The sequence below is a fragment of the Motacilla alba genome, chromosome Z (assembly GCF_015832195.1).
Source record: "Motacilla alba alba isolate MOTALB_02 chromosome Z, Motacilla_alba_V1.0_pri, whole genome shotgun sequence".
Taxonomy (NCBI): domain Eukaryota; kingdom Metazoa; phylum Chordata; class Aves; order Passeriformes; family Motacillidae; genus Motacilla; species Motacilla alba.
Window position 1 is genome coordinate 61,462,490 of NC_052046.1, and position 13,087 is coordinate 61,475,576.

Consider the following 13,087-nt stretch of genomic DNA (forward strand, 5'->3'; position numbering starts at 1 on the left):
CTTATGACTGTTCGATTAGTATAATTTTTCAAAATTAGGTTTTTTCTTTTCCCCTTTTCTTTCCTCCAATCAAATTTGAGTTGTGTTCATCTCTTTTTTTTCTCACAAGTGTTTATCTTTGCACTTTTCTCCTTCCTTTTTTACAGTTACCTATTTTTTTAATTTGCTTTGTTTTCTTCCAGATTTTCTTTTTCCTTCATCAGTGCTGTTTATGCCAGTGTTATGCACAGTGACTGCAAGGTGGAATTACACGGTGTGAAAAAGACTCATTTTTATAAGCTACTGCTCACTGTTTAAACAATGTTTGAGAACCAATTTTGAGTACTTTCTCTTCGTGAACTACAGACTTTGATTTTGCCCAGATGCAAGCATGTTTAAGACAGTGGAATCTAAGTAAAGCTAACTGCTGTTAACAGGACTTTCATCCTCCCTAAAATGTGGGTTTTTTCATACTTAACTTCAGCTTTTGAAAGGGGATACTCTTGTCCTGGCAACTAGGAAAAAAAAATTAAATGGCACAGACAGAAAAAGAAACTCTAATTCTCATTCTCTGAAGAAAAAATGTAGAGATTTTTTGTTTGTTTTCATAGTATTTTTCTAGGTCCTGTTTCATGTGTGCTTAGTTTTCAGATCACAAGATTGCAAATCTACAAGCAAGTCACAGGTTGTATCAATATATTTTTTTTCTAATTCTCAAGCAGTAGAATATGTTTGCAACTTCTAAGTCATGGTATCTGTTTTCACATGATGCAATAACAGCTGAACACAATTAGAACATACTGGTAAATTTTATAAATCAATGCACTGCATAAAGTAGCAGAATATTGTAAGATTCTCTCCTACCTAAACATGTGACATCTGAGACAAGTCCTGGAGTGTCTCATTAGCCTTTTTCTCTCAGAAATGTATTTTATCAAAAATCAGACTAGTGAGTGTGATGACAAGGGAAAACAACAGTAAAATGGAGAGGGAAATGGTCTACTAAGAGAGAGTTGTTTTGGTATTTCATTAAAAATGTTCTCAGTGTGCAAGGGCAATTTTGTTGTGTACTGTAACAGAGTTTTCCCAGATGAATGACTGCTAGCTGCTCAGGTACACAATTGTTCAGAAGTACCAAAGGCAAATAGCAGATCTGGGATGAGTAAGTTTTTCTAGAGGCTATCAAACACCTGGATAAATTGGAGCCATCTCTGCTGCTACTCAGCTTGCAGAGTAATGACAAGATAAAGCCTTAAGGGTATTCTGTCTGTGCTCCCCTATGAGCTCATTGTGCTAACTGCTATAGGTAAGTAGGACTCTGGAGATATTTTTATTTTCTATTTTTACTTCTTCCTTATAAATCAGTTGCATGAACGTGAAATACAGCTACTCAAGAAGGAAGGTATGCAATTTAAGATGTGGAGTTTTGTTTTCAGCTGGTCTTCTCAATATGCTGACTCTTTCCAATTTAGTGTTCACACTCTGGTTAGGATATAATAATAGTCTGCTTCTGTTTATCTTTAAACAACTGATCTTGAAACCAAAATAAATCGTTCTTCAGGGGATGGTGTACGGGACAGGCCATTCAGTAATGCTAATGGAAGAAGTAAATGTCAGCTTTCTGCAACTGTTGCTTACATTAGTCACTGCTTCTAGCGGTCTGCTTAAAAAACTATTCATGTTACCACTTTTTAACACAGAAATTCAGATAAATCAGTTAATTTTGACTGGTAAAGTAAGTTGGGTGTGCTGGACATGACCCAGAAATGTGTAGTTACATCCCAGAAAGCCATATGTGTACTGAACTGTATGCAAAGTAGTATGGTCAGCAGGGAGAAGCCCTCCCCCTCTGCTCTGCTCAGGTGAGAGCCCACATGCAGTGCTGCATCAGCTCTGGGGTCCCAGCACAGGAAGAATGAGGACCTGTTGGAGTGAGTCCAGAGGAGGCCACCAAGCTGAATGAGGGATGGAGCACCTCGCTTGTTAGGAAAGGCTGTGAGAACTGGACTTGTTCAGCCTAGAGAAGAGAAGGCTTTGAAGTGACCTCATTGCAGCCTTCCAGTACCTGAAGGGAGCCTGCAAGAAAGGTGTAGAAAGACTTTTTACAAGGACAGGTAAAACGGGGAATGGTTTCCAACTGAAAGACAGGAGGTTTAGATTAGATACTGGGAAGAAATTCTTTCTTGTGAACATAGTGAGGCATTAGAACAGGTTGCCCACAGTAGCTGTCGGCGTACCTTCACTGGAAGTGTTCAAGGCGAGTTTGAATGGGACTCAAAGCAGTCTGGTCTAGTGAAGGGTGATGCTGCCCATGGCAGGAGTTGGAATTAGATAATTTTTAAGGCTCATTTCAACCCTGGCCATTCTTTGATTCTATGATATGATCCAACCCCGCTGCATTTTGGCCAAGTAATGCTGCTTCAGGCTGTGTTTTTGACATGTTACAGAGAACTTCATTCTTCACAAGAAATGTGATAGGTGAAGGCAACTTTTTATCCAACAAAAAAGTGATTCCAGAAAAAATCATCCAGTCATAAACAGGATATCATACAAGGGATTAATAACTGTGAAGAAATTGTAAGTTCACATGGTCTAGCTTAGCCAGAAATTTTTGTGTGTTAAGATATCTGTGTTCCTTTTAGAAATCCCAGTGATTTCTAAATTGTTGTTGTTCAGCCTCTTTACATGTTTCCTACTTTATTGCATATAAATTCTGCTACTTAGCTTGCAAGAGTGTTGTGCTCATTGTTGCAGCAGCTTTGCCTGCTGTCTGTCTGATAGCTAGGGGCTGTTTGGCCTTTGTGATCTTGTTCAGTGACCTATAGATGTTAAACTTAATGACAGTTAAAAAGCATTGTTTTAATACATGATGTTTTAATCTAGCTGTGTAATGTACTTGAATTAACTCACAATCATGTGCTTGATAGCTCTGGGTAGGATAGTGATGATGATACTTACTGTCCAGTTTGTCTTGTGCAATAAAAGGTAAGTTAGTTGAGACAGCTAGGAGGTGGTTAGCCTCTGGCAAAGAAAGTTCTCAGAACAGCTGTAGCTATATACTGTCTTCATACCTTGGAAAAATTTTTATACTTTCAGAGACTTATGTATGAATGCAGAAAAAAATGTCTGTCAGTAGATAAAATTTTGAGGCTTAACACTTATTCTCACCAGCTTTACTAGAGATCTCCTATGAAAAATTACTTAACTCTTCAAGGTTCTACTAGGCTCGAATAGTGCTCCTCTCATTACACCTCTGACAGAAATTTTAGTAATTTGAAATAAAATATTTTATTAGGACACTACCCCTTGGGTAGGCTTCCTCTCCCATAAATCATAAAACATGTTCCTGGAGTTGGTCTATTAGATTCTTAAATGTTCGTGAGATTAAGCTACCGGGTCTGTGTTTGATGGTGCTGTTTCAGTTTAACCTGTGATAGCTGAGGTCTGGGTATGGCACTGCTTCTTAAGCCAAAACCATGCAGTGGTTTTTGCTGTGGGGCTTTGTGGGTGTCTAAGGATATGGAGACTGTCACTGCCAACTTCACAAAGTCACCCTGTGCTTTCCATTAAGAGAAAATTTAGCCCGTTGAAGAGACTTTACATCACTGGACACTCCATTGTCCTGGCTGGCAGAAGCAGAATGGTGTGTTAGTAATGTCTAACTGCTGCAACAGTTTGCTGCAATGCTTATGAGTCAGAGTCCTATATCCTTTGCCATGCACTCTTTAATACTCAAGTGGAATGTAATGTGTGTCTGAGTCTGTTATCACAATCAAAACATTGTGTTCTTGTCCGCCTGATTTTTTCTTGTTTTGTTTTTTAGGATTTTTAAAAGCCTTCATCAGTCTGAAAGCCTCTAACTGTCTCAAATATGGTTTTCAATTATTTTCCTAAATTAGAGAATAATCAGAATTATATTTTAATGAAAACTGTTAGTAGGGCTATAAACTTTATTTTTTAATGCTTTTTGTAACTAAAGGAGCAGAATTGGATACTACTTTTGAACAGTGTTAAAATAATCCGTTTCTGATAAGAAGATACTCAGAGGAGTTAGAAGCTTGTGGCACAGAACTTATTAATGGTTTTCAAATATTTCTGTTATCAACTGACATGAAACAAATTTTTTTCCAACTTTCACTTCCTCTAGAGCATATAAAACAAATGCAGTTAACCAGCCATTCAAATTTCTGAAAATTTACAACTTTCTGAAAATATCTGGGACTTTTCTGCAAAATTAATGAGGACTTTTTCCACTATAAGATTTGTATAGAATGACGTGCTCAGAGCAATAACAAAATAGAGCAAAACAAAAGTCAGGTTAATCCCTGCAGCAGAGAGTGGGAATCTGGCAAAAAGTTGTCATCACTTGTTACCTGTCTAGTTATAGAGTTGTTATAAAATGTCTTAAATGACATAAGAGTTCCTGAAGAATATTAATATTAGACAATAAGGAGAAAGATTCAACTAAATCTTAATATACTAGTATCTGGAAGAAAGTAGATAAATTTAATACCTCAAAGTTAATTTCTTCAGGATAAAAGATGAAAGTACCAAGGAAAATAAGCCATCGTGCAACTGTGGATTTGTACTGGAGTGGGGTTTGTCTAATAGGGGTTTAACTCTAGTGCACTTGCTAATTTCAGTAAATGTAAAGGGATGCATTTAAATGGGTCATCTCTGATTAGAACTTTGGAAAGCAGAATGATTCCATTCCAGGGAGGCCAAAAAGCTAAGTAAACATGCAGGCCTTTGTTACAAAGGGCTTGATATTAATATTCTGGGTGATGAAACTAGGTTGATACATTATTGTTATTATTATATTGTCCGTAGTGCTTATAATTTTGTCAATTGTTTCCTGTATTATTTATTGGCCCATTGTATTTACTTCTTATTTAGCAGGGCAAATTGCATTTTTTAAAGTGTGTCAGGGGTACCATCCTCTGCCTCACTATTGCCTTCATGCGTTCTAGTATGTTCTAACAATAACATTAAGGACAATGGCTGTGCACCTTTTGCCCCTGACTGCCATCTGCCTTTTTACCAGGCCCAGTATTGTGAACAAATTATCAGGCAAAGCAGCCTGTCAGTGTGGTATGCCTGGGTGTAAGTGTATGTTTAGGTTCGCAAGTGTTATTATGTGTGGTGTACAGACTGGTAAGCAGTACAGATGCATAATTGTATTAAACTTTCTCAGGAGTCTTTCAAAAAAGCCAGAGAAGCTGAATTCTGCTGGTGAACTACTGAACCTCTTCTAAGACTGGATGCATTAAGAATAATTAACAAGGAAGAAAACAAATTTGTGAGTGGATAGATGCAAGCAGACTGAGAAGAAGACTAAGACAACCATCCCCCCACTGAACAAATAAAGTGACATTTAGAAGTTAACTGGAAACCATTACTGTACTGCTGTGTTAGAAAACCCCAGGGACAAGGAAACAAATATAATCAGTTACAAAAAATTAGCTATTATAGCCCTAGATGAAAGCGATATAATGACAAAATAACCTCCAAACTTACTTGGAGATGCAGTTGTGTAAGGATTGAAACAGATATGGACCACATGGAAATCTCTTGCAAAGCATTCATTATCCTGCACCACTGTAAACAAATCAAGTTTTTTTTTGTCATTAGAAAATTATTAGGGGCATTATTGTTAATTAATTAATTGGAATTTATAAATTGTCCCTTTTTTTGTGAAAGAGGTGATAATGGTTCTTGCAACAAGAAAATTGTTTTGAAGTAATGATGAGAGTTCTGTCTCTTCCCTCTTTCAGCAATTCTTCCCACATCACTCCCATTGCATTCAGCTGTTGCCCTGCCTGTTCAGGAGGACTTGCAAGAGATTAAGTTTGCTACTTCTGCCATGGTGTAGGACAACCAGGAGAAGAAAAAAACTTGGTACTTTTGTTAATCCTGTTTGCTTCTGCTGCTGCCTTGCATCCCTCCAACTGTTTCCTCAGAAACCAAGGTTATGCAAGTAGGAAGTAAAACTGACTCTGCAGACTGCATAGGTTGCTGAAACAACTGATTATTTCTGTCTTATCCCAAATAAAGCAGGTAGGCTGCTCTTCTGAGTTGCTTCCTACTTTGCCTGGGTCAAAAGCTATTTTTTTTTTCACTTGTGAGGCTCTGAATGGGCTGCATTTTAGAAAGAGCTATGTTCAGAGCAATCTAAATAAAGATTGCACAGACATGTCTGTTTCTGAAGCCACTGCACAGAGGGAGGACTTTCCAGAAGAACTCCTGGAGCAAAGGTGTGGCATAAATCCTTGCACAGGGCAGATCCAAACTGGAAGGTTAACTCTAAATACGCTAGCAGCATGGTAAATTCAGAAACCATCTCAAAAGTTAAATAGAAATTGTCCACTTAGAAACTGATTGGCTAGTTGGGCAGACTTCTAGCTAGTCTTGTTGCCTGGGGAATTGACCTGCAAAACCTGTGTTTGTCACAGCATAGAATTTCTAAATAAAGGAGTTGGACGATATGCATGACTAAGGGCAATAGCAGCAACTGGTCATTCCAGCCCAGCAATCAAAAACTTGTGGACTGTTTAAGAATAACCCAAATACACTGGGTTTCAGTGCTACATAGTCAGCACCCACAGAGAATAACATTGGCAATATGTGAAACTGTATTACTCAGGCAAATCTGAAGATCAGGCTCCATTATCAGCATCATTGATGTATCCATTGCTATTCCTTGCTTCCTGTACATCACCCATTAAACACACAACATTTTGGCAGCTTTGAAGGAAGGACTCCCCCAAAATATTGCTCCTTGTATTTATCCATTCTCTTTCCTATACCTGTTTTCTGTGGTTTAGAGTGGATGAGGTTTTTTCATTTGTTTTGTGGGGGTTTTGTCCATGTTTTTGTTTGTTTGTTTATTTGGTTTTTTGTAAATCTGCCTTCAAATATACATGAAACCTTATTGTGTCTGTGTTCCTAGCTGGAATGCACGGTCTGCCTAGAAGAAAAAATGGCCTTTTTCTTACATGAGAGAGGAGCTGAGGAAGCACAAGAGAAGGTAAGAGTAAAAGAAAAGTCATAATGGGAATAAGAAACAAACCAAGTTAAAACTAAATTATGGCAAAATATTCAGGCCAAGGAATGTAAAATGGAGGTTCCTGGCAGTTAGTGGGGAGCACATTTGACTGAGCCAGTTCTTTTCCCTCCTCATGGCCGGTGCAGGTTTTTCAGGTAGCTAGTATATAACTTTAAACTAACTTCTATGTGTTGTTCATCTCATAGGCATACTTGGAACACCCTGTATAAGCAACTTCACGCAGAAGCAATTATGATTGTAGTTGGTTAGAGGATGATCCTAGGGATAAAGAACACTTAGTAGAGATTGTAAACAAGTAACATTTCTTTCGTGCTACTGTGGCTCACGTACACTATTATTTTTTGTTATGGTTAAAGGAGTGTTATAACAATTTAAGAAACAAGTGCGTTAATGCTGCTGCAATTGTGGAGAGGCTGAATTGAGGGTTAAGGCAATCCACTTTCAGAGATCTCAAATATCAGTCATTATGAAAGTGCTTTTTTTCCAGGCATAGCTTATTAATTTCAAGGATTATGTTGTTATGTAATTTTACTCAAGAAACAGCCTGGCTATTAGTAGACACTGGTGAGTACAAAATCTGTTGTTAGAAGGACTGTGATTGTGATAGTTACCACGAGCCGTGCAACAGACCATACAACTTGCACATCAGTTTAGGAGTGGAGGTCTGCACTTATATTGAAGATTTTATCTAATGGCCAGGCTTTGCCAGATGCCCTCTGGAAAATCAAAGCATCGGTTTCAAATTGGCAAAAAAATTGGTAAAGGTGTTAGCGCAGATGACTTGAAAGGCCATAGATTGAACATTTTCTTTGTTTCTGAAAGTACACATGTTTGTCCCTCTTTGGAAATTCTTTTATTTTTAACTCTGATAACAGCAAGTGATTTGCTGCCAAAACATTAGGGAACTATGCTGCACATAGCTACCATATTTTCTTGTCCTGACAAATACTTCTTTCACTGGGTGTTTTTGTACCTTGGCTTAAAGAAAGTGGCATTAAATTGCACTGGAAGCTAAACTGAGTAGACTGTATTGATACTCCTGTTCAGATTCCTTACACTGGTCTTCTTTTTATGTACTTCTGGCATATGGAGCCATGTTAACACATGATGATAGAACTTCTAGCTAAGCATGCCATGATGGTGCATTTTCTCCCCCCAGTGTTTCCTTATGTCTGCAATTACACTGTGGAGAATAATATTCTTGTGATGAAAACATAATGTGGCCAAACACCTAAATTCTTGAAAGTTAGATAATCCCCACTTTGAAAGCACAAAGACAGCGTGCAACTTCCCTGAAAGAAAGCATGAATTAGTGGCAGATATATGGGCAGTACATAGAGGTCAACTCTTTATTCAGTTATCTAGGTGGCAGAAATGTTGAATCTGTGTTGATAGAGTGAATTTCCCGTTTCAGCTCAAAAATTTGCATTAATTACTTGATGGGAGGAAGAGGGATATTTTGAAGGCATTCTGTAAAATAACCATGGTCAATAAGAATTTTGACAGGTAGGTTTAAATACTTGTAGTTTTAAATTTGGGTTCTCTTCAGTAAAAATTCTTTAGAAAACAGGCCATCCAAGAATAGATAATGAAAATAAATAGTGACTTGTCTTACCCTTGTAATGATTTTCACGAGGTGGAAGTGTTTGTAGGAGGGGAGGTACTTTGATTTCCAATACAAAGCAGGGTTTGTAAACATATTCAGATCACTGTGCACATGGCAGCTTTGTTTGCTCTTAGAACCTATGCTAGATTGGTTATATATTAGAAATCTCATGCAACAGTTACATTACTGTGCAATTAATATCTTTAAAAGTTTGCTAAAATACTTTGCAGTTTTCTTTCTAATACCATAGAAGTTCTGCTATCCTTCCAATCATAGATTTTTGCATTACAAAATTATTTTGGTGCCCTCTCCAAAAAGCACATTACAAGTGTGCTTCAGTATTGGGCCTTGCTGGCTTGCCTGCTAGCTGGATGCTGGCTGGGTAGCTGTGACTGTTCAGTTCCAAAAGAGCCATTTTGTGGTTGTGGGGTTTTGTTGTTTTGTTGGGGTTTTTTTTTGTTTTGTTTTGTGGTTTTTTTTTTTAGTTGTTTTTTTTTTTTTCTTTTGCAATATGATTTATAATCCACTTTCTTCAAGATCCACCTCCCACAATTACTTTTTGGCCAAATTTAAGACTGAAAAGAGGGGACCCAGTAGTGACTTAGTCACTTCTGTAGCATGCCAACAAGTTGCTCGTTTGCTGATTAGCCACCTGCTTTTGGTCTGGATTATATCCAGACCTGCTCCAGCTGGCCAGAGAATGGGAATGTCAGCTGTAGTCAAGGATACCTGCAAAGCACTGAGAGCTGCAGCAAAGCATCTTTGAAGAGAAGCACAGGGAAAGGCAAATTAAAGGGAAGGCAAGGGAAAAACAGAGGCAAGGAGCCAATTTCTGATCTCAGCATCACTGATGTCACCAATACAAATTTGGTCCACAGAGTGCTGAGGAAATGAGAATAGAAACAGGTCAGAGGGAAAGGTGACAGACTAGCACAGGTGACAGCAAGGGGAAAATTAATCATGTCTCGACTGTAATCTTAATGGCTACTCTGCTTTAACACTTGAAATGTCTCTTACTCATCCAAGAGCATAAAATTAATAAAAACTTTCCTACAGTCTGCTTGTATTTCATAGCAACTCCAGACAGGAATTTTTTTGCTAGTGGTGCACTCATCTGCACATCCATTTGGAAAGCCACATGCTTTTCAGATGTAATGAAGAGGAAAAGGTTTAAATCTCCTCATGTTTCAAGTGAAATCCTATAGTAACAAACATACTTAAGATCTTCTTTCATACAGTGTCCTACACATTTCTAAGGTTGCTTAATTTGCTGATGAATACCAACAAGTTTAAACTATTCCTTAGAATGTGCTTTTGTAAAAAATTGCAACAAACACACAACAATTATCTTCCTGAAATATTTTCTTTTGAAAATAGTCATGAAACATTATTGGTGAATCAAAAAAGATTGAAATAAATGTTAAGTTTGCTGCAAGGATTTTTTAGTTGTTTCACTAGACTATTTGTTCTGAAAGAAATTTTTCTTCTTCTGAAATAAGGAACACAAAATACATGTGAACAACCCCTCACCTGCTTTCAAGTATTCTTCAGTCTAAAAAGTTGTGTTTAATTATTTGTTTACAATGAGTCATTCTAAATTCATTAATTTTTTGAACATTTACTCCTGGAAAGTTGTTGGTTTGGGGTTTCTTTCTGCGTGTTTTGGTTTGGTTTTTGGATTTTTTTGGTAGATTGACTGACGATCATAAAACTAAGGCAAATAGTCAATTTCATGTCTCCAGGTACCACAAGGGTTAACATTCAGTATGATAATATACATTGCAGTTACTGACTTTCACTAAAGAGAAATAAGGCTTTGGAATTCTTTGTCCACTTGAATAGCAGTATGATTTTTGGAAGTGTTTGAGAAGTCCCACTGAACTGAGGGAAAGGCAGCTATGTCTCATATTCCTATTTGCAAATACTTGGAGGCCTGATCTAGCAATAAGGTGTGCTATGTTGGTTTTTAGACTGTTGCATTAGAAAGAACAGGGTTTTTTTGCTGAAGTTTCTTTTTTGTAAGTGTGCATTTATAGGAGATTTTCTTTGACTTGAAGCTGACAAACTTTGTCAAGACTGAAAAATCATCTCTCACAAAAAGGGGGAAAAAAGCAAAGAAAATTCTCCTTCTAGTTAGTTACAGTCTTAGACATAACTGTATATTAAAACATAGAAATACACTTGCCCCTAGAAACAAAACTGTCATCTGAGGTCAACAGTTTACATTAATAAGATATTTGAAATTCTCATTTCCAGATATTTCTGTTGCAGGTTGATTTCTTTTGTTGTACATTACCCCAGCCATGAAAATTTGCAAGTGGAAACAGTCTTACAGTCAGACAAGCCCCTGTGGAACAGCTGCTCACACGGGACTGTCCTTGTGCTTGAGCAGCATTGCCTGCAGAATTTAATACTTGTCATGTTTACAGATTTCCAGCTTGAAACCTAAACCAAGCAGGTGTGTGATTAGCTAATTAACACAGCCAGCTGAGCTTTTTAAAAATTAATTTAAGTATAAAATATATTACATACAGACACCAGTTTAAATACTTCTGGATGAGGTCATTCCTCCTAATTTGAAAGAAGCCTCAGTAGGAATAGATATCTATTAAGCAAGTCAACAGGATTGTATGTTACTCTAATGAAAGTCAAATCATGTTATTCAGCAAATATTTATGTTTAAGATTAGGAAATATCTGTAGGTTTTTGCAGCTCAGTTCCAAAATTGAAGATATTTCAGAATGTAAGATGTCTTTCTGTAGCAAGTTTATAAAATACCTTAATGCTATTATTTTGGAAAAATACGTAGCATTGTTCTTTGTTTTCATTCTTGTTATTTCTGCATTTCTTGTAGAAATAAATTCTGTTTCTCTTAGCAGCAGCTGGAGCTGAGTTATGCTCTATATCTTCCTAGTAAAATTTGTCTAAGTACAACCATTAGGGACAGAAATTTGCATTAAGCTGCTAGTATAAACTTCAGTATGATATAAATGCAGATAGTCCACTTTTTACCAGGGTAGCTTCTTTATTGGTACACTGAAAAATGTTCTCCCTACAATGATCCTTCTTGTAAGAGTGATCTGCTCTTTGTTGTATGCTTAGTAGGAAATGTGAGTGAAACCTGGGATGTGATTGTAAAGGTTTCTTCCCTTCAAGCTTGATTGGCTTTTCTTTATCATGTCTTAAATAAAAAGTCTGCTTCTGCAAAGGTAACCGTCTCCGTCTCCTTCTCCTATGGCTGGGAGAGGGAGTCACAAGATGATCATGCACAGCACACCCCCATTCTTCCCTCTCAGCAGTTCCCTCTCTCCTATCTGGCAGCTCCTAGATTGGAGGTGAACCCTGTCCTACACTGGGTTGGTCCAAACCAGATCCCACTTCAGCTGTTTCCAAATAAAAATAATCATCTTTCCAGGTTAAGGCTGCAGTAAATTGCCAACATTTGCTAACACAAAGCATACTTGTGAAGATGTGCATTAATTATATGGGACCATAATTCTCAAAAGGTCTGATTTCAGGCAAGTGCTTTTATTAACATCCCTGTTACATGTCACTCATGGCCAAGATCCCCCTGATGCATGAATTGCAGCCAGGAATAATGAGGACATATTGGGAACTCTTAGGATATGAGATAACACTTCAACATGACCATGACTAGGTTTTATGACTGATATCATAGTTGTGGGTTACTCTAATCTCTTGTAGAGTGATTTACCACATATTACAGAATACATGCAGAAAAGTTCCTTGAATCATATGTAGTAAAAAGATCCTGAAATCCCTAATAAAACTGTTTCTCCGAATTCTGCAGTGCAGAGTATCAGATTAATGTGAAGTATATGTATAGAGAATACATTAAAAAATCTGGTTTTCTCTAAGGATAAAAGTGCATTTGACCTCTTAGAAAAACTGGAATTAGCACAGTCTGAACAAATATTTTTCTGTTGGCAATGCCTGTTGTTCCCTAAAAGGATAGTTTAGTTGTTCATAGGATTTTTCTTTCATTTGTTTTTTGTACAGTCTCACAATTCCTCCAGGAATAAGAGTAAAGAAATTGATACTTGAGCCTCATCTTTCTAGCTCACAGAAGTGACAGAGAAGACAAGATCCCCTTTCTAAGCAAGAACATTCCATTTTCTGGCTTACAGACCACAGATAATGCATGTGAAATTGCTTGGGAAAGTTCTCATAATTTCTTGGGAAAGTTACAGAAGAGCTGCTTCATTCTCATTCTTTCTTAAATCAGGTTAATATAAAAAACAGCCTATATATATCTTGAATCAAGGCACAGTATTCTTTAAGTTGCCTAGATGCTTTATAATCTCATGTAACATGATTTAGAAATTTGTATCAGTCTTGATATGGTTTTAATAACAATATCAGCACAAAAAAAATTTAAATGTTTTTTATTAGAGCCTGCATTTTCTAATTATTTG

At 37.1% G+C, this 13,087-nt stretch overlaps 1 long non-coding RNA gene across 1 annotated transcript in view; it reads left to right on the forward strand.

Moving 5' to 3' along the window:
• The first annotated feature begins 5,897 nt into the window (after window positions 1–5,897).
• Window positions 5,898–13,087, forward strand: part of LOC119695864 — a 49,701-nt gene continuing 42,511 nt past the window's right edge. Inside the window, exons 1-2 of the long non-coding RNA XR_005255414.1 lie at window positions 5,898–6,036; window positions 6,929–7,006. This is a non-coding gene — a long non-coding RNA (uncharacterized LOC119695864). The remainder of the gene's footprint in view (window positions 6,037–6,928; window positions 7,007–13,087) is intronic.